This window comes from Nomascus leucogenys, chromosome 1a (genome assembly GCF_006542625.1).
Source record: "Nomascus leucogenys isolate Asia chromosome 1a, Asia_NLE_v1, whole genome shotgun sequence".
NCBI lineage: Eukaryota > Metazoa > Chordata > Mammalia > Primates > Hylobatidae > Nomascus > Nomascus leucogenys.
In genome coordinates this window covers 84,501,080-84,520,336 of record NC_044381.1, presented here as the reverse complement: position 1 = coordinate 84,520,336, position 19,257 = coordinate 84,501,080, and the positions used below count along the sequence as shown (strand labels likewise).

The window sequence follows — 19,257 nt, the reverse complement described above, 5'->3', positions numbered from 1 at the left end:
ACCCTAGCATAAAAAGTGATATTATTCAACAATCTACATCTTCCTGTCCTGGTACTTTTCAGAGCCTCTTGCTGCTTTCTTGAGGCTTACCTGTTTCTCCATTCACTTTCTCTCATAGCCAAGAACTTTACAGAGAACAATGATGAGATACCACTATACACAGATTATAATGGCCCAAATGTGGAAATACTGACAAGATGAGGATGTGAAGCAACAGAACTCCCATTCATTGCTTGTGGGAATGCACAATTACTACATCTGCTTTGGAAGACAGTTTGGAAATTTCTTATAAAGCTAAACATACTCTCACCACACAATCCAGGAATTGTGCTCCTTGGTATTTGCCCAAAAGAGTTGGAAATTTACATCCGCACAAAAACCTGCATGGAGTTTATAGCAGCTTTATTCTTAATTGCCATAACTTGCAAGCAACCAAGATTTCCTTCAGTAGGTGATGGGTAAATAAACTGTGGTACGCCCAAAGGAATTGGAAATTTATGTCCACATAAAAACCTGCATGGAGTTTATAGCAGCTTTATTCTTAATTGCCATAATTTGCAAGCAACCAAGATTTCCTTCAGTAGGTGATGGGTAAATAATCTGTGGTACATCCAGATAATGGAATATTATTCAATGCTAAAAAGAAATAAGCTATCAAGCCATAAAACCTCATGGAGGCAACTTAAATGCATATTACTAAATGAAAGAAGTTAGTTTGAAAAGGCTTTAAATGGTGTGATTTCACCTATATGACATTCTGGAAAAGGCAAAACTGTAGAGCAGGTGAAAAGAACAGTGGTTGCCAGGGGTTAAGGGGGAGGGAAAGATGAATTGGCAAAGCACAGACGACATTTATGGCAGTGAAAATATTCCATATGATACTATAATGGTGGATACGTGTCAATATACATTCATCCAAACTCATAAAAAGAACAACACCAAGAGTGAACCCTAATGTAAACTATGGACTTTGGGTGATAATGATATGTCAAAGCAGCTTCATCAATTGTAACAAATATACGACTCTGGTGGGGGATTCTGATAATGGGAAGTCTATGCATGTGTGGAGGCAGGGGGCTATAGGAAATCTCGTACTTTCTTCTCAATTTTACTGTGAACCTAAAACCACTCTAAAAAATAAAGTCTAGGTCAGGCATGGTGGCTCACGCCTATGATCCCAGCACTTTGGGGGGCCGAGGTGGGAGGACCACTTGAGTCTAGGAGTTCAAAATGAGCCTGAGCAACATAGGGAGATCCAGTCTCTACAAAAAATAAAAGAATTAGCCAGGCATGGTGGCATATGCCTGTAGTCCCAGCTACTTGGGAGGCTGAAGCAGGAGAATCGCTTGAGCCTAGGAGTTCAAGGCTGCAGCGAGCCATGATCATGCCACTGCACTCCAGGCTGGGCAACAGAACGAGAACCTGTCTCAAAAAAAAGTAAAACAAAACAAAACAAAAAAACAAAACAAAACTTACAGGGCCACTGAGTCAGGTACAAATTCCCTATGCTGCTTGCTTCCCCTTGTCCTGGACATTTGCTGTTGGGGGTGTACTTGGCAGCCTTTCCCTTCTTGTAGTAACAGCCCCTTATTTCTTTCACTGTCTCTAATCACGATGTGCAGTGCCTAGAAGGGCTTACACCAGAGTATCCGGGTGGACCCTTCCCTGTCCAAGAGGGAAGGTGAATGCAGGACTCAACTTAGGCAAATTTGACTCTTTATGCTTGAGCAGAAGTGATGAAAAGATTGACGTCTAGTTGCTCTGGCAGCACAGCCCCGAGGAGACCCTCGATTACTTCCCATTACCTGGATTCCCAAAGCTGGCCTTGTGCTGTGCTAGTCCTTTCGAGCTTGTTTTGCCAGCATTCCCTTTAAATATGTGAGCCATTTGATCATATTCTTTTCCAATGAAATTTTTGTTTTAGACTTAAGGTAGCTAAAGTTGGTTTCTACTGCTTGCAGTCAAAGAATCCTATGTGATCTGGGTTCACACTCCTTAGCCTCTTTATGCCCCTTTCCTTCCTATTTCAAGAAGGGGCAGTTGCAAAGAGACTCCCCCTGTTTTCAAATGCTGGCTTATTACCTTGACCTCTTCTCACCAAGACCATATCCATATGTCCCATCCCCCAGTTCTTTCCTATCCAGCTTGTTTTCCTGTAAAGCTGATCCAAATAATTCCAAATTCAAGATTGGCTTCGACTTCAACGCTTCCTCTGCTTCTACCTCACTTCTTGCTTTCTTATCATAGCATCTGCAGCAGACTTCATGTGATCTTCTCTTGATCTCCCATTTCCATGCTCCGTCTCCCTCCCAGACCCTTTCTGATCGGGCTGCTGGTCAGTTCCTCCACTGGAATCACCCTCTTTAGCCACATCTCTCCTGACTTGTGGTCAGAGGGCAGCCCCCAGGAACCAATCCTTTAACAAGCATAAAGAAATATTTCTGATTCCCTTTGAAAGTCATCAAGAAAATTACTTATGGGGGACAAGAGCGAACCCTTTATGGCTGGTTTGCTTTGGGGGAAGGGCAGAACAGTTCTTGCCTTTCAGAATATATGTCTAATGACCTAACATGTTCAAGGAACTTTAGAGATACAAAGATACTTCTTTTCCTTGCCAGGCGGTGGAAAAGAGATGTGAAGGGAACTACCATTTACTGCCTACCGTGGCGGGGCCTTTACATCACAGTGTGGAGCTACTGCCACTTATTACCTATGTATTATAGTATGTGTCTGGCACTATGCTAAGCACCTTATATGCATTCTCCTACTTACTCTTACAACTGCCCTGGTCTTGGGTATTATTGCCATTTCCATTTTGCAGATGAGAAAGATAGGCTGGGAAAAGTTAAATGAACTTCCTTAAGACATCCAACTAGGATGGAGAGCCTGAACTCAAACCCAAGTTTGCTTGAGCAAAGCCTGTCTGTTCCTGCCCCATGCCACCACACCGCTCCTCTTGCTTTGACAAGACACGAAAGCAAAGCAGGGGCTGGTATCCTTTGGTGTGTGTTAGTGCAGCAGGGGTGGTTTGTCCCAGGCCCCTTCACCTTCAACCGGTACTTGAATCACTAGAACCATGATCACTGTGCCTCCTGCACCCAGGGTCACCCTCCCCACCCCTTCCCACAATTCTGTATGTAAGTTTCAGCATTCTTTGGGTGAAAAGCCAGGGGGGCCCCTTACTGTTACAGATGCTATTTTAAAGTCCATTTCTACAGCAGACTGCTCTACCCTGTGCACACCTGATCTTACATCAAATGTTCTTGGTGCAAATAGAAAGGAGCTTGGAAGGGGTACCAGAAGACCTGAGTTTGAACTGCATTTTGCCTTTACTAGCAGTCTAACCATGACCAAACTGTACAACCTCTCTGAGCCTTAATTTCCTCATTTATAAAATGGGGATAAAAATAGCTGTGCTACCCAGAGAGAGAAAATATGTCAATTGTAAAGCACTACTGTCTAAATTTTTTGGGAAGAAATGATCCCTAATGTAAGGAATGAGGAAAATCCAGGTCATGGAGTTAAGTTCACCGGAGAGCTGGAGAAAGTAGAGGCTGGATGATGCCGTGCATTGCACCTTAGTTCCTAACCCTTCTTTCTGATTCTCTAACTGATATCTTGGCTTCTACAATAGAGATTCTCTGCTAAAGGATGAATATTAATATTATATATTAAAACATTTTTCTTTGACCTCAATGTTTATTTTTTGCCTCTGAGTTTAAAAGAAATTCACACATTTTTGCGGGTCCCTAAAAATATTGTGAGCACTAAGCCCCGCACCTACCGCGCCTCATGCATACGGTGCCAGGAATTCAGATCTTCCGAAGCCTTTCCAGCCCATTGCGCTTTCCTCTGCGCAATGCTGCCTCCCAGAGCCTGGGGGAGAGCCAGCTGCCAGCTGCCGGCCACAGCTAGAGAAGGAGATTAGGAGTACTATGGCTCCGTGGCAAGGGGGCACAGGGGATGGCCCTTTTCATCAGGTAGACCTTGCTGCTAGACTAGCTGCTTCTTGCCAACGTGTCCCTGAGACACTGTCTCCTGCGTCTCTGACAGTGTACTAGGAACAGCCCACATGCCTGCCTGTGGCCCTGACTCTCTCCCTTCTCCTTGCCTTATCTCCAGCAAAAAAACAAGTTTTTCTGTTATCCAAAGCCTACTGTGTGCTGAGAATATTATATGCATGATGTCCTTGGGTCATTATACTATACTTATGATGAGGCAATATCTCCATTTTACAGAAAAGGAAACAAACTCAGGGGAAGTCTAGAGTTCCTGCCACTGGTAGCACATGGCTGTCTACTTCTTGTACTGGTTTGAGGAACCCAACATGACTCCCTCTGCCCACTGCTTTCCTTCTGAGAAGAATGGCTTGACCAGCCCAAGAACAGGGTATGTATGGGGATGGGCTTAGAAATTCCTTGTCCACATTTCCTACTCCCAGCTTTGAGAGGCACCTTTGTTGATCTTTGAATATTCTGGCTAGGGACAGGAGGTTGATGGAAGACCTACAGCCGCATCAGGCAATTAGGGGAAGACACAGGATCAGATTAGGGTTAGGTATTAGGTTCAGACAGGAGGAAGGCAGCCCAGCTTCTCGCCCAGAATGGGGCAAGAGCAGCTGGATGAACCATAGGTTCCTTTTCTTAGAAGATTCTGTGCTGCCTTGGACTTCTGAGAGCTGTTTGTCACTGGGGTATGTTACAAAAAGGGGTAGGGGCTTCTGCCTCTCTTGTTGTCCCTCTCCTCATTTCCCCCCATCCCGCTAGGTTGAAAAGCAGCCATTAGACCCCTCAGATCAGGCCTAGGCATGCATAGGGTTTGCGAGATGGCTAGTGACAAAAGGACACCCCCAGAGGATGTTATAAATTTTCAAAATGCCCTTTCCTCTTGGGTGAGGCACCCCGTGCCAGGACCTAGGCTTGGCGTGGGAACGGGGGCTGGATGTCCTTCCCACTCCCTGCTCAGCCTTTCTGCAGGACCCAGGACCAGTCCGAGGGGACTGTCTCAAGTCAGGGCCCTCAGCTGCCGATTTCCTACGTTCGGTATTGTGGAATTTCCAGAATTTCCAGATGATATTCATTATTTTCCACCTCCCAATAAAAGAAACTAGATTGACTTCTGAAATAACATATTCTCTGTAATCTTTATGGTATAAAGCAAATCGTGAGCCTTAGAAGTTCAAGCCCTGCCTTAGGCAAATTCCTTAACTTCCATAGGCCTCAGTTTCTCCATCTTGGAAATGGGGATAAACAAATGACCTTACATGGCTGTTTCCATGAACTGACCACAGGGTCCACAGTGCTGGCACATAGTGGGTCTGCCACACCACCTGGTCTGTGGCCCTCAGGTAGCCCGGGCCTGCAATGATACCCACAGTGGATGTTGCACGCCTGTCCCCGCAACTACAAGCTCCGGGCCTGACAGACACTCAAATGCAGGCGGGTTGGCTAGGACAGGGAGGGCCGAAAAGCCCTGCACCGCAGCCTCCTGCGCCGCGACCCGGGCAGGGGGCGTGCTCCTAGGCGCCCGTGGCGGTGCGGACCCCGGGCTGCGGGAGGCAGCGGGGTCGGAGGGGACAGCGGGCCGGGCCGGCGAGCGGGCGAGCAAGGAGTTAAGCCGGGCGGCAGGGCGAGCGCCTGTCAGACGCGAGCATGTGCAGTTTGCAGCGCATCCGTACTATGGGTGAGTGCCGCCGCCGCCGCCGCCGGGGGCTCCTTTCCTCCCTGGCAGCGGCGGCTGCAGTCCCCCGGACCCCGCGCCGCCGCGGCGGACGCGGACACACAATGCGGGACTAGGCGCGGCGCGGGAGTGCCAGGCGGCGTGGGGGAGGCACGGCCCGCAACTCGGCGCGGGGGGAGCCAGAGCGCCGGGCTTGGGGGCGGGGAGCAGGCGGTGCAGGAGAGCGCCCCGAGTCCCGGCGCGGGAGGAGGAGCGGGAGCCAGCCCTGGAGACGGCGCTCCTGGCCGCACCTGCGCCCGGCAGGCGGCTGGCTCTGCCCAGCCCCTGCCCACGGCCCCGGCTCCGCACCGGTAGGTGCCCCCGATGCCCGGAAAGAGGCCTTTCCGCCGCCCAGAGAGGTGGCCGCGAGGGGCTGGCAGCCCCAAGCGCGGGGGGCGCGGGCGATGGGGACGGTGATTGGGAAGACTGGGCGACCGGACTTGGGGCTCTGGCAGATCCCGTTTGCTCTTTGCTTTCGGTTTCGAGAATGCTGCCCCGGTTCGAGATCGAGCTGCAGATTAGATAGATGGTGCGCCCGGGCTCGGATTCCCTGCGGGGGATGGGCGCACAGGGGGGCGTGTTGGGGAAGGGGGTGCGCGTTGGCAACTTTCCCTGCCTGAAACAAAGGGGTGTCAGGGGGAAGCGAGGGGCAGCGGTAGGTTGACACCTCCTCTTCTTCCGGGCGGAGAGCACCCAGGAGGCCACCTCGGGAGGGTGGAGGTGGGTGACAGTCTGGGTGGAAGCTGGGGAGCCAGGGCTTGGGAGTGGAAACCACGGACCCTCCTGAATTAGAGGCTGAGGACTTTCCTGAAGGGAAGGGAACGCTGCCAAAATGACCCCGCCGCCTTCTCCCCAGGGTGCATGGAAAAACTGGGTGATGGTGGACCCCACACCTAGGCGCCCTCCACTCCCCAGGTCCGTGTCCCAGGGCCCAGCCCAGCCCCCTGGCTGCCAGCTCTTTACCTGCCCTCCTTGATCTCTGGTCCTCCGTGAGAGATGCCTGGCTGGGATGGGGAGTGTTACAGCCCGGTTCCTGGCAAGGGCAGGGAGACATTGGCCTCTTTCCCAGGTGTCTTCCTTTCCCTCTTTCTATGCTCAGTCAGAAACGGACCCCCTTCCCTTCCTTCCCAGGGACTGTCTCCTTTCTTTCCCCAGGGTTTCCCTGGGGGTGTTTGGCTGCCTTAGGTACAGAGCTTGGAGACAGGAGGGCAGGGTGTTCCGGCACTGCTCAAGGCTCTCCCTGGAGGGAAAGAGCAGGACCCCAGGGAGCTGTCTGCTGCTGTAAACTTGGGGGCTTTGCTCACCAATTCTCCTGTGTTCTCAGCACCCTAGTAATAAATGAATTATTGCTGTGGCTATCAGCCTTGCATAATTGAGAGGCCTGGGTTTCTCTCTGCTGTACCAGGAAGAGGGATCAAGGGAGGGCCAAGCAACCTGCCTTGGGGGTGGTACAGTGTCTTTCTCTCTAGAAAACAAATGGGCCAGGTTCCAGGTCCCCAGTCCTTGGCCTTGTGTCTCCAGGAACAAGGTGCCTTCAGTTCTGAGCTGGCTTACATGTGACCACCAGCTCCTATCCTGTGGCAGGACAGCCCTTTGGGAGCTCAGATTTTTTTTCCCTGGTTGGAAGACAGATACATCTGCTTCCCTGTGAGACAGAAGGCACTGGAGGGCCCTAGACTAGTGGAGGACTCTCCCGCCTGCCCGTGTGAATGAGCTAATGATACAAGTAGGTTGGGCCAGGGTGGGCCTGTCAGGACACTTCGCTCTAGAGACACCTTGCTCAGGGGTGTGCTGACATGACACTTAGCCCCCATCGGGGGCTTTGTGTTTGGAGACAGATATAGGCAACTGGGGACATAGCGTGGCAGGCGTTGGGTGGGGACAACAGGCTTTCTTTAGTGTTGATTTTGGCCACTTACAGGTACAGAAGCAAGGGAGGTTCCAGGACCAATAAGGAGTAGCAGGAGAAAACTGAGTCCCCTGAGCTACAGATTTGTGGCCCTGCAATTTGTGGCTAAAGTCAGATGCAGGTGCTGGACCAGAGAAGCACAGCTAGGCCCACTCCTATGGACTTTCCCACTCTAACGGGCAGGCAGGATTGATTATCACTCAAGTCCCCATTGGAGGGGCTTTATTGGTTTCTCCCAAGCTATTTATTCGGAGCTGAGGGTAATGATATGGAGGCCTGACCTCCGAGCCTCCAGTGGTTAGAGGATGGGCTTTTCCGTGGCATGTTTCTCAAATGTACTTACCTTAAGACGGGAAATTGATACTCTCCTAACTTCCTGTTTTGAAGTGATGAGGCATGAATTTTTACATTTACAAAGTGATTTAAGACCCTGGAGTCCTGGAATGAAAGATACTAAATGAGTTAGTGAGCCTTATACTGTGTTTATTTCGGTTGTATCAGATTTACATATTGTTTCTAAAGGGAAAGGTGTCATTTTACAGGAAGGGACCAAATTACAGCTTTTGTGATAGGCAAAGCTCAGTGTTGGTTTTTAAAGTGTAGTTTTTATCAGAAAAGCTCTCGCTGCAGCACTTAGGCAGCAAGTGTTTTTTTCTGCTTACCTCTCAGGATGGCTTGGAGCTCCTTCCTGGTGGGCTTTTTCCTGGTATACAGTTTCCAGCTAGAATGTTAGTGACTGTCACCCTCCAGTTTCTGAGGAGGGTCTCCGATGATGTTGGGGACTCTGATGTCATAAGGAGGGACCTGGGTAAGGGCAGTAGAGTGAGGCAGCTTGGTCTTATCGGCAACTATATTAGACCTGGCTGTCCTTGAGGGGAGGGAAGGGATAGCTAACCCTCCCAGAGCCTGGCTGTTTTCAAGTTTGTATCCTTTTACTCTTCTCCTCCCTCCTCTCCCCACCTCCCAAATACAGACAAGGTGGTTTGGGTGTATTTGTTTAATTGCAGGAACATTCCTTTTAAGGCGAGGATAATTTCTGACCTGGCAAAGTCTTAGCTCCCTTTGTGGCAACACCTGGCTAAGGAGGGAATATCAGACGGGATTCTCATGTTCTGAGCCGAGGAATTTCAGCCTCTATTGGCCAGATCTTCTTCTTACTCTACATCACTTCTCAGAAATCAGGCTTTGTATTTGAAAAGTAAAGTGTAAGCTGATTTCCAGGGAAGGGGTAGGAGGGGGGCACTTTTGGTTTGGTTCCCCTTAGGGAAACTGAGGCCCACTGAGAGTTGTCACACTGGCTGTGGTGTGTGAGAATGCATGTGTTGGGGAAGTTTTCCTTTCCTGGGATTTAAGAGCGTTTAAAATCAAGTACCCAAGTAGATCCATAGGTTATACTTTCCTGCTGTAAGATAAAGATGCACTCATAGAATTTACATACCAGAATTTACACCAGTATACCAGGGTGTTTGGTTCAAGATGTATATTTGCCTCAGACTTTGAGCTGTGGGATGCCCCATGCTGCTGTGATTCAAGGAAAAGGCAGTGGTTTTTACCCCAACACACCACATCCATAGATAGAACTGAGGCTAAGTCAACTATCACATTTCCAAGATGGAAAAGAGGGTTTGCTCCTTTCCCTGTTTTCACATTCATCAGGCTGCATTTATACATAGTGTGGACTTCGGCTCTCCTCCCCTGTGAGGCTGTACTTCATGTTCATTTTAACATCAGTTCCCCTATGTATAAATGTAGTGGAGCTGAGGTCACAGAGTGATGCTGGCCCTCTGCTCCTTCAAAGGATGGTTCTGAAAGGCGACTTTCCACCCTCCTCTGATTTTGGTGCTTCCACTTACCTTTGGATCACAATCCAGTCTGGCAATTTGAGGAGCAACCAAAGTCATTGACAATTCGCGTTTTTGAACATCCAGCTTTTCACCATCGTTTACTCTGCTGGCTCCCCAGTAGGGAGTTTAATATTTTTTTCAGGATTCTTGGCTCCAAGTGTGGCTGGTATTGTAGAAGAGACAGCATCTTTGAAATGAGGGCAAACCGTCTACACGGACAGGTCTCGGGTCCTCAGATTGCTCCTTCTGGCTGCTCCATCTTCTAGAAGCATGACAGTTATTTTTTTGTTTTTTGTTTTTTTAAATAAGACTTCAGCTGTCAATTAATGTAGGGAGAGCTAATAAATATGAAAAGATGAGGGGAGAGATCACTTTCTGCCACTCCTTTGCTTTCCAAAAGCCCCTCATTCAGAACATACTGGATTATCCACTTCTGACTGCTTTTGCAGTTAGACTTGAATGATGAATGCCATCTAGCTGGCCCATTCATTCATTGTTTCCTTTCAGTTATTAAGAGGCACCCCTGTCACATGAGCTTCTGGAATGATCCATTTCCATCGGAAAGGTCACTCACCCTGAGTTTTAGTAAGGCCTTGACATCAGCCCTGAGGAGCTAGGGATGCCAGCCAAGGAGATTGAAGGGCCACAAAGAGAGGATTCTTTTCTAGACTTCTGAGGGGTGATTCATGCTTCAAGATAAAATGTGCTTCCTGGGGCTCCCTGGTTTCATTGCTTGCACAGTCAGTGGAGGGACAGGCCCTGGTGCAGCGAGAAGCCCACCTTGCTGACAATCACTGCCATTCTTCAGAGCACTGACAGAGACTTGTTTTTAGCCCACTGACAACCCCCATCTCCTTTTTCATTGCTGTCCTTGGCCAAACCCCATTTTAGTCCCTAAGTCCTTAGCATCTCTCTCCCCCTTGTTCCCAATCAAAAAGGCCTTTTCAAAGCCAGGAATAAGGCAGCCAGAGCATTGGTCTTACTTTCATCTACTTTCTTAAAACACATATGGACAAGAAATATCATTACCACTGGGCAACACAAGCAGCGGTTCCAGATTTTTGTCTTGTTTTCTTTTTTTTTTTTTGGTTTGGTATAAGCAATGAGATGACCTTCTTATACTGACCTATAGATGCTGTAAAGCTTTCATATAGCCTGCACAGTTTCTAACACATAGTGAGTGCTTATTAGATCACCAGCTGTGGTACTTGGATGTGATCAGATATCCAGATTTCTAGGTCATTGGGCAATGATTCGTTTGTGTGTGAGCTGATGGTTGGCAAAGGCTTCAGGAATCAGGAAATCTGGGATCCCTCCCTGACTCACTCACTTGTGTGACCTTGGACAGCCCATTTCAGCCCTCTGAGACTTAATTCCACAAATAGAGCTTCAGCTGGCTTCAGTGATCATGGCAATAACAATGACAGCCACCATTTATTAGGCTAAGCATTTACATATGTTCTTTTCTCACATCAATGAGATAGCTACTATTAATTATCCCCATCTCACAGCTGGAAACACTGAGGCTCTGCAAGATAAAGTGATCACCCATATCATACAGCTAGTAAGTGTCTAAACTGGGATTTGAATTGAGATCTGATCCTTTTTTTCTTAATAAAAAAATTTTTTTTAGAGACGGGTTCTCTCTCTGTCACCCAGGCTTTAGTGCAGTGGCACAATCATAGCTCACTGCAGCCTTGAACTCCTGGGTTCAAGCGATCCTCCTGCCTCAGCCTCCCTAGGACTACAGGCATGTGCCACCATACCTGGCTACTTTTAAAATTGTTTATATGGAGACAGAGTCTCTATAACTCGCTGTGTTGCACAGGCTGGTCTCAAACTCCTGGCCTCAAGCAATCCTCCTGCCTCAGCCTCCCACAGTGCTGGGATTACAGGGATGAGCCACATCTCCCAGCCAGTCTGAATCTATTGTGTTTTATAAGCTTGGATCAGATGATAGAACAAATATTGGGGAGAGGGTAAAAGTGGAGGCAGTATAGGTTAACACATAAAAAGGAGAACTGACGGAGCGCGGTGGCTCACGCCTGTAATCCCAGCACTTTAGGAGGCCGAGGTGGGTGGATCACCTGAGGTCAGGAGTTCAAGACCAGCCTGAGCAACATGGTGAAACCCCATCTCTACTAAAAATACAAAAATTAGCTGTGCATGGCGGCTCGTGCCTGTAGTCCCAGCTACTTGGGAGGCTGAGGCAGGAGAATCGCTTGAACCTAGGAGGTGGAGGTTGCAGGGAGCCGAGATCATGCCATTGCACTCCAGCTTGGACAACAAGAGTGAAACTCCGTCTCAAAAAAAAAAAAAGAGAGAGAGAGTTGATGTGGATTAAACACAACTAGCTAAAAGGAGACAGAAGTACAGATTTTTATTTGAAAAACATCATCTCAATGAATGTTCAGTAAGGAGAGGTCTGTACCCTGCAGTAGGGAAGTAGACCAGATGGCCTGGGAGTTACTGTAAAGGGAACACGCTTTCTGCTTGGCATAGGAATATATCTCATAAACCCCATTTCATTTTGATACCAAAATTTTCCTCTTGCTTAACGGTCTGTTTGGGCAACATTTTTCTTTCTGTTGTCCTACTGCCACTAGTCATAGAAGCTTATCTTTGCAGATTCTTGACCCCAATCCTCATCCTCCAACCTAGTTCCTGGGCCTTTCCCTGCCCATCATTATAATTCAGCTGTGGAGACCTGATTATGACTCTGGGGTCCCAGCTACACTGAGCAAAGTAAAGCAAACATTAGATTATCCTGTTCTTCTGAGAAAGTATTTATAGCCACTGATTTCTCCATTCAAAGGTGACCAGCTAGTAGATTGGGATCCATTCTTGTTTGTTCCAAGCAAGTTAATTGTCTTCTGTTTTGTTTTTTTTGTTGTTGTTGTTGTTTTTTTTTTGAGACAAGGTTTTGCTCTGTCACCCAGGCTGGAGTGCAGTGGCACAATCCTAGCTCAATGAAGCCTCTATCTCCTGGGCTCAAGGGATCCTCTAGCCCCAGCCTTCCAAGCTGGGACTACAGGTGCACCACCACACCTGGCCTCTTCCACCATTTTGAAGTATTCATGGAAGAGGAATGAGGGTTAAGGTGGTGGTCCAAGGAAGGTGAGCCTACCCTTCTTGGAGAGCTAGCATGAGGCTGTATGATGGAACAGTGTGCAAGGGGTCAGGAGACTTGGGTTCTCCTCGCAGCTCAGTGACTCTGGGCATGTGATGTAAGTTTTTTGGCTTTTAGTTTTCTTATCATCTGGACAAGATATTCTCTAATATCTCTTCAGTAATAATACTGGATGATCCAGCCTTTCCTGAGAAAGGCTGAGGTTCTAGCCTTTCTCAGGAAATAACTCAGCTGGTCTGGAACTGTCAGAAGTCACAGCTGGGAGGGAAGAGATGGTGTTGAAGGAGAAAGAAGTCAGATTGGAAGCTAAGGGACAAAGTCAGAGCTGGAGGAAGTCCCTTCTCAAGAAGGGAGACTAGGTCCGGTCATTGCTCTTTTTTTTTTTTTTTAGATGGAGTTTGGCTCTTGCTGCCCAGGCTGGAGTGCAATGTGACTTCGGCTGACAGCAAACTCCAGTTCCCAGGTTCAAGCGATTCTCCTGCCTCAGCCTCCCGAGTAGGTGGGATTAGAGGCATGTGCCACCACGCCCGGCTAATTTTGTATTTTTAGTGGAGACAGGGTTTCTCCATGTTGGTCAGGCTGGTCTGGAACTCCCAACCTCAGGTGAACCGCCGGCCTCAGCCTCCCAAAGTGCTGAGATTACAGGCGTGAGCCACCATGCCCAGCCCAGTTATTGCTCTTTTAACTGCTTCAGTGCGGCAGCTGAGAGGTGGTGTCTGTACACCCTTATACTTACCATTCCTATGTCATGGGGAGCAACCCTTATGTCTTGTCTTAATACTTAAACTGAGCCAGGCAGGGTGGCTCACGCCTGTAATCCTAGCACTTTGGGAGACGGAAACAGGAGAATCACTTGCCAGTTCAAGACTAGCCTAGGCAACACAGTGAGACCTTGTCTTTACACAAAATTAGCTGGGCATGGTGGCGCATGTCTGTACTCCCAGTTCCTTGGGAGGCTGAGGTGGGAGGATCACTTAAGCCTGGGAGGTCGAGGCTGCAGTGAGCTGTGACCACACCACTGCACTCCAGCTTGGACAAAAGACCGAGACCCTGTGGACTCCAGGGCCTGCTTCAGTCCAGGATTCTTCCCCCTATCCCTGCTCCTCTGCCACTCGGGTCTCCAGAACTTGAGGTCTCTGGTTGATGTTTTTTTGTTTTTGTTTTTGTTTATTTTAGAGACAGGATGTTGTTCTGTCACCCAGGCTGGAGTGCAGTGGCACAATCATAGCTCACTGTAGCCTTGAACTCCTGGGTTCAAGCAATCCTCCCACTTCAGCCTCCCGAGTAGCCAGGACTATAGGTGCACCACCTATATTAGCACCTGGCTAATTTAGCTGATGCTTTCTGGGCAACTCAGTGTTAGTGAGAATATACCCCCTCTGTTGCCCTAACTACCTGAAAGGGCAAGGCTAAACCATATACTCAGCCCAGGAACTCAGGGGCCACGTCTTCTTTGTTCACGGAATTGGGCTAGGGCTAGGCTGTCTTCAGTTCCCTTTGAACAAGGATTTTTCTTTTACTTTCCTTCTTTCTTTTTTTTTTTTTTTTAGACAGAGTCTGGCTCTGTCGCCAGGCTGGAGGGCAGTGGTGCGATCTCGACTCACTGCAACTTTCGCCTCCCGTGTTCAAGCCATTCTCCTGCCTCAGCCTCCTGAGTAGCTGGGACTACAGGCACATGCCACCACCTCCAGCTAAGTTTTGTATTTTTAGTAGAGATGGGGTTTCACCATGTTGGCCAGGATGGTCTCGATCTCTTGACCTCATGATCCGCCTGCCTTGGCCTCCCAAAGTGCTGGGATTACAGGCATGAGCCACCGTACCTGGCCCAAACAAAGCCATTTTCTAAGGACTCTTGGATTCTTTCATTCTTTGGCGCATCTTCTATTTTCATTTCATCATATTCAAGGTTGAGGAGCAAATGAGTTCCCATTGAACCCACCAAACCAATATTTTCCATCTCCGCCTGTCTTATGTTCTCCTCACCTCTTATTCTCCTATCCCCATTATTTTTATGGGGGGTACCATGCTACTGGGGGGATGAGAGATGATTTTGTTTGGTACAGGGACAAACATTTCATTTTAATAGCTATGTTTCTAATGAGTGTAAAGAAACATGACTCATTGGAATGTACTCATCAAGCAACTTAATTTTGCCTCCCACTGTCTCTTTATGTTTATCCAGTGGGATTAGTTCTTTCCCTGGTCTAGGGTGACAACTTCGGCCCTGTAACTTTTCTGGTTATTCATAGGAGAAGGTTCTGTGATCACTTTAAGTCTTACAAGCATAGTCTCAACTAAGTACAAAATATACCCGCTCTATGAAGCAGAGTCCCATGGAAAAAACTAAAAAATAAAATAAAATAAAAATACATCCACTCCTTTGTCACTGGACTGGGAGGGGCAGGAAAGTGCTCACTAGGTACACTGTCTGCTGGCTTCCAGCTTTCTGGTCCATATTTTTATCGGATTCTCAGAGAACCCTCCTTACCCTCCCAATTGCTGGGATGTCTCACTTCTATTGTCTTGAAAAGAGCAAATTATCAGCCAGGTGAGGTGGCTCACACCTGTAATCCCAGCATTCTGGGATGCTGAGATGGGTGGATCACCCAAGGTCAGGAGTTCGAGACCAGCCTGGCCAACATGGCGGAAACTCTGTCGCTACTAAAACTACAAAAATTAGATAGGCATGGTGGCGGGCGCCTGTAATCCCAGGAAGGCTGAGGCAGGAGAATTGCTTGAACCCTGGAGGCAGAGGTTGCAGTGAGCTGAGATCGCACCACTGCATACCAGCCTGGGCAACAGAGCAAGAATCTGTTTCAAAAAAAAAAGAGCAAATTATCCTCTATTCTAGATCATTGCTCCTTCCTCAGCCCCTGAAATCCGGTGGTTCGCCTCCAGCCTCTTTCAGCTAAGGTCCTTCAGTCTGCCCAAGAGACCATCTCAGAGAAGACCTGCTCTGACCTCATGCCAGCCCACATTAGTGCACGTGGCCCACATTAGTCCAAGGAAACAATCACACATCCCTGGGCGCAGTGAACCTGGGAAGGCAGGCTGACCCCAGCTCAGCAGTCTCCCTTGGCTCGTCCAACAGCAGATGGCCAACTTGTGTCCCACCCTTTGGATGTCTCAAGAGGTGATCAGATGCCAGTCCACCATGTCCTCCCAGTTGCAGGGGACAGACATCAAGTTTCCTGAGTGGTCCTGGTGAATTCCCCTCTCACCAGCTTGACAGGAGGGCCGGTTTTCTATGGGGATAGGGTGAGATATCACAGCACACTAGCAGCAACCCCAAAATTCCTCCACAAAGATTTTTCCCCAGTTTCTGCCCATTCTGACCCTCTATACCCTCAGCTTGAGAGAGGGGCCCTTGTGCACCTCTTTTGAAAATGTGCATCCTTCTCTGGTGTCACACTTACCAGCATTATACCTGTTGCATCTTGGTGCCTTAGTCAAGACTTTTTGATTTAACATCTTGTTATATGTGTATCATCAAAACCATCATTGTCACAATAAGCCCATGATTTTGTGGATATTATTGCTTAGAATAAGGCTACAGTACATATTTAACTGAAAAAAAAAACTGAGTTAAATAAGAAGATTAGTGACAATAACTGACATTTATTGATAACTTATAATGCCAGGTTGCTGTTTGTAGTACAATAAACGTGCTTTCTTACTTAATCCTCATGAGGAAGGTACTTATATTTTCTCTGTTTTACAAATAAATAAACTGAGCCCGGGCACGGTGGCTCACGCCTGCAACCCCAGCACTTTGGGAGGCTGAAGCAAGTGGATCACTTGAGGTCAGAAGTCTGAGACCAACCTGGCCAACATAGTGAAACCCCATCTCTACTAAAAATACAAAAATTATCTGGGCATGGTGTGGGGTGCCTGTAATCCCAGCTACTCAGGAGGTTGAGGCAGGAGAATCACTTGAACCCAGGAGGCATAGGCTGCAGTGAGCCGAGATCGCACCACTGCACTCCAGCCTGGGTGACAGAGTGAGATCCTGTCTCAAAAATAATAAAAATAAAAATTAAAAAATAGGCTGGGCACAGTGGCTCACGCCTGTAATCCCAGCACTTTGGGAAGCTGAGGCGGGCAGATCATGGGGTCAGGAGTTCGAGATCAGCCTGGCCAACATGGTGAAACCCTGTCTCTACTAAAAATACAAAAATTAGCCAGGCGTGGTGGTGGGCGCCTGTAATCCCAGCTACTTGGGAGGCTGAGGCAGGAGAATTGCTTGAACCAGGGAGGCGGAGGTTCCAGTGAGCCGAGATTGCAGTACTGCACTCCAGCCTGGGTGACAGAGCTAGACTCTGTCTCAAAATATAAAAATAATAAAAATAATTTTAAAAAAAGTAAGCTGAGGCAGAGAGGTGAAGCAGCATGTCCAAGTCACACAGTTGATGTCAAAGCCGAGATTTGAACGGAAAGAATCTGACTCCAGAGCATGGACTTTTAAACTACTACCCTCTGTCATTTCCCGCAGGGCAGTGGGCAGCCATGCCGAGTCATGAAGGTGGCATGCAGGGATGGGAAATGCTGCCTTAGGAGGTAATTGACGTCCTTCGCCCTGGCATTCAAGCTCTCCATAGCCTTTACATGCTTTTCCAAACGTATCTCCCCAGCGCCCCCAGGAACTCCTTCTATGCCCTTTCCCAGAGCCTAATCCACTTGCACAACTAATCTGGCATACACACGCCCACCCCTGCTTCAGTTGTTCCACTGCCTGAAGGGCACTCACCTGCCTTGCTGCCTACCCAAATTGTAGTCCTTTTAGAAGCCAGCGACCATCTCTGCTGCAAAAGTTTATTTAACCAAAACCACTTCTGTTAGGATCTTTTAACTCCTCTTGTCATTTTATCACCAGGTCACAATTATTATGTGCTTTTATGCAAAGGACAGTGAACGACAGTTGGCAAACACAGATCCTGATCTCTCCGTGCAGCGCCACTATCTGCTTGTTAGTGTGCGGTTATCTGCTTGTCTGCTAACTTATGCAAGGCTCTCAACTTCCCTGAACATCGGTTTCATCTTTACAGTGTGGGTCTGGATGATATCCCTTCAGTTTTTAATATTCCATGGTTGTTTTGCTTACCATATTGTCTCCACTAATTTTTAAGCTCCCAAAGGCTGGAACTTTGTTTTGTATATCTTAATACATTTCAGGACCCTGTACAAGGTTTTACACTCAGAAGGTATTTAATAAGGTTGGTTGGTTGGCTGCTGGGAAATAAACCCTGTGGTCACTCTGCTTTGGCCTTGACTGACCTTTAGAAATCACCTTCTGGGGCCGGGCACGGTGGCTCACACCTGTAATCCCAGCACTTCGGGAGGCCATGGTGGGCGGATCACCTGAAGTCGGGAGTTTGAGACCAGCCTGACCAACATGGAGGAACGCCGTCTCTACTAAAAGTACAAAATTAGCCAGACGTGGTGGCGCATGGCTGTAATCCCAGCTACTCGGGTGGCTAAGGCAGGAGAATTGCTTGAACCTGGGAGGCGGAGGTTGCAGTGAGCTGAGATTATGCCATTGCACTCTAGCCTGGACAACAAAGCAAAACTCAGTCTCAAAAAAAAAAAAAAAGAAAAAAAAAGAAATCACCTTCTGGGTGATCACCAGCAAGGACTTTGCAGTTCTTTCCTCAGAACAAGTTTATAACAAAAGTTTGGGTCCTATCTGTTGCATTTTTTTCTTTTTTTTCTTTCTTTTTTTTGAGACGGAGTCTCACTCTGTTGCCCAGGCTGGAGTGCAATGGCACGATCTTGGCTCACTGCAACCTCCACCCCCCAGGTTCAAGTGATTCTCCTGCCTCAGCCTCCCGAGTAGCTGGGACTACAGGCGCATGCCACCACACCCGGCTAATTTTTGTATTTTTAGTAGAGACAGGGTTTCTCCATGTTGGTCAGGTTGGTCTCGAACTCCCGACCTCAGGTGATCCACCCATCTTGGCCTCCCAAAGTGTTGGTATTACAGGTGTGAGCCACAGAGCCCAGTCTGTTGCCTTTTTTCTTTGGGAGACCTAACGTCGTGCTGTTAAGGCCCACAGTCCTTTATCTGCAATTTTGAAATCTGAAGCACTATAAAACCAAAAGCTTTTCTTTCACTCAAGTGACAGCAAAATCTGACTTGGTCTAACAGAGGCTCACACCACACGGTATGAATATTCATAGATGTCACCATAGAAATGTGAATGTGCTTGATTAGCGGGTGCTGTCCTAGACCCTGCTGTGAGGATTATGTAATTTATGGTATGTGCTCTACATCACCTTTAAAAAAACTTTAAAATTATGAATTCCAAGGGTTTTAGACAGGGGACTTTGGTGCTATACGACCTTCCTCAACAGAGATGCCTTTGGCACTGGAGCAGGACAGGTCTTTGGGCTCTTCAAACGTAACAGAACCTCACCTGGGGCCCTGCCTCATTGGCCTGTCCCTAATCTCAGCCCTGGCTCCAATATAACTATAGCCTGTGGCCATGGCTTACCAACTTGATTTTTTAAAATATCATTTATCTTGGCTGGGTGCAGCAGTTCATGCCTGTAATGCCAGCACCTTGGGAGGCTGATGTGGGAGGATCACTTGAGCCCAGGAGGTCAAGGCTGCAGTGACCTATGATCACGCCACTGCACTCCAGCCTGGCCAACAGAGC

General features: G+C 48.1%; 1 protein-coding gene across 2 annotated transcripts in view; it reads left to right on the top strand.

Moving 5' to 3' along the window:
* The first annotated feature begins 5,625 nt into the window (after positions 1 to 5,625).
* The window catches only part of TMEM229B (transmembrane protein 229B), a 46,542-nt gene continuing 32,910 nt past the window's right edge, over positions 5,626 to 19,257 (top strand). The window contains exon 1 of one of the 2 annotated variants that reach the window (XM_012504357.2): positions 5,626 to 5,682. The gene's annotated coding sequence lies outside the window, so the exon portion shown is untranslated. Of the gene's footprint in view, positions 6,030 to 19,257 lie in introns of both variants that reach the window. The other variant, XM_003263592.3, reaches the window with a different exon arrangement.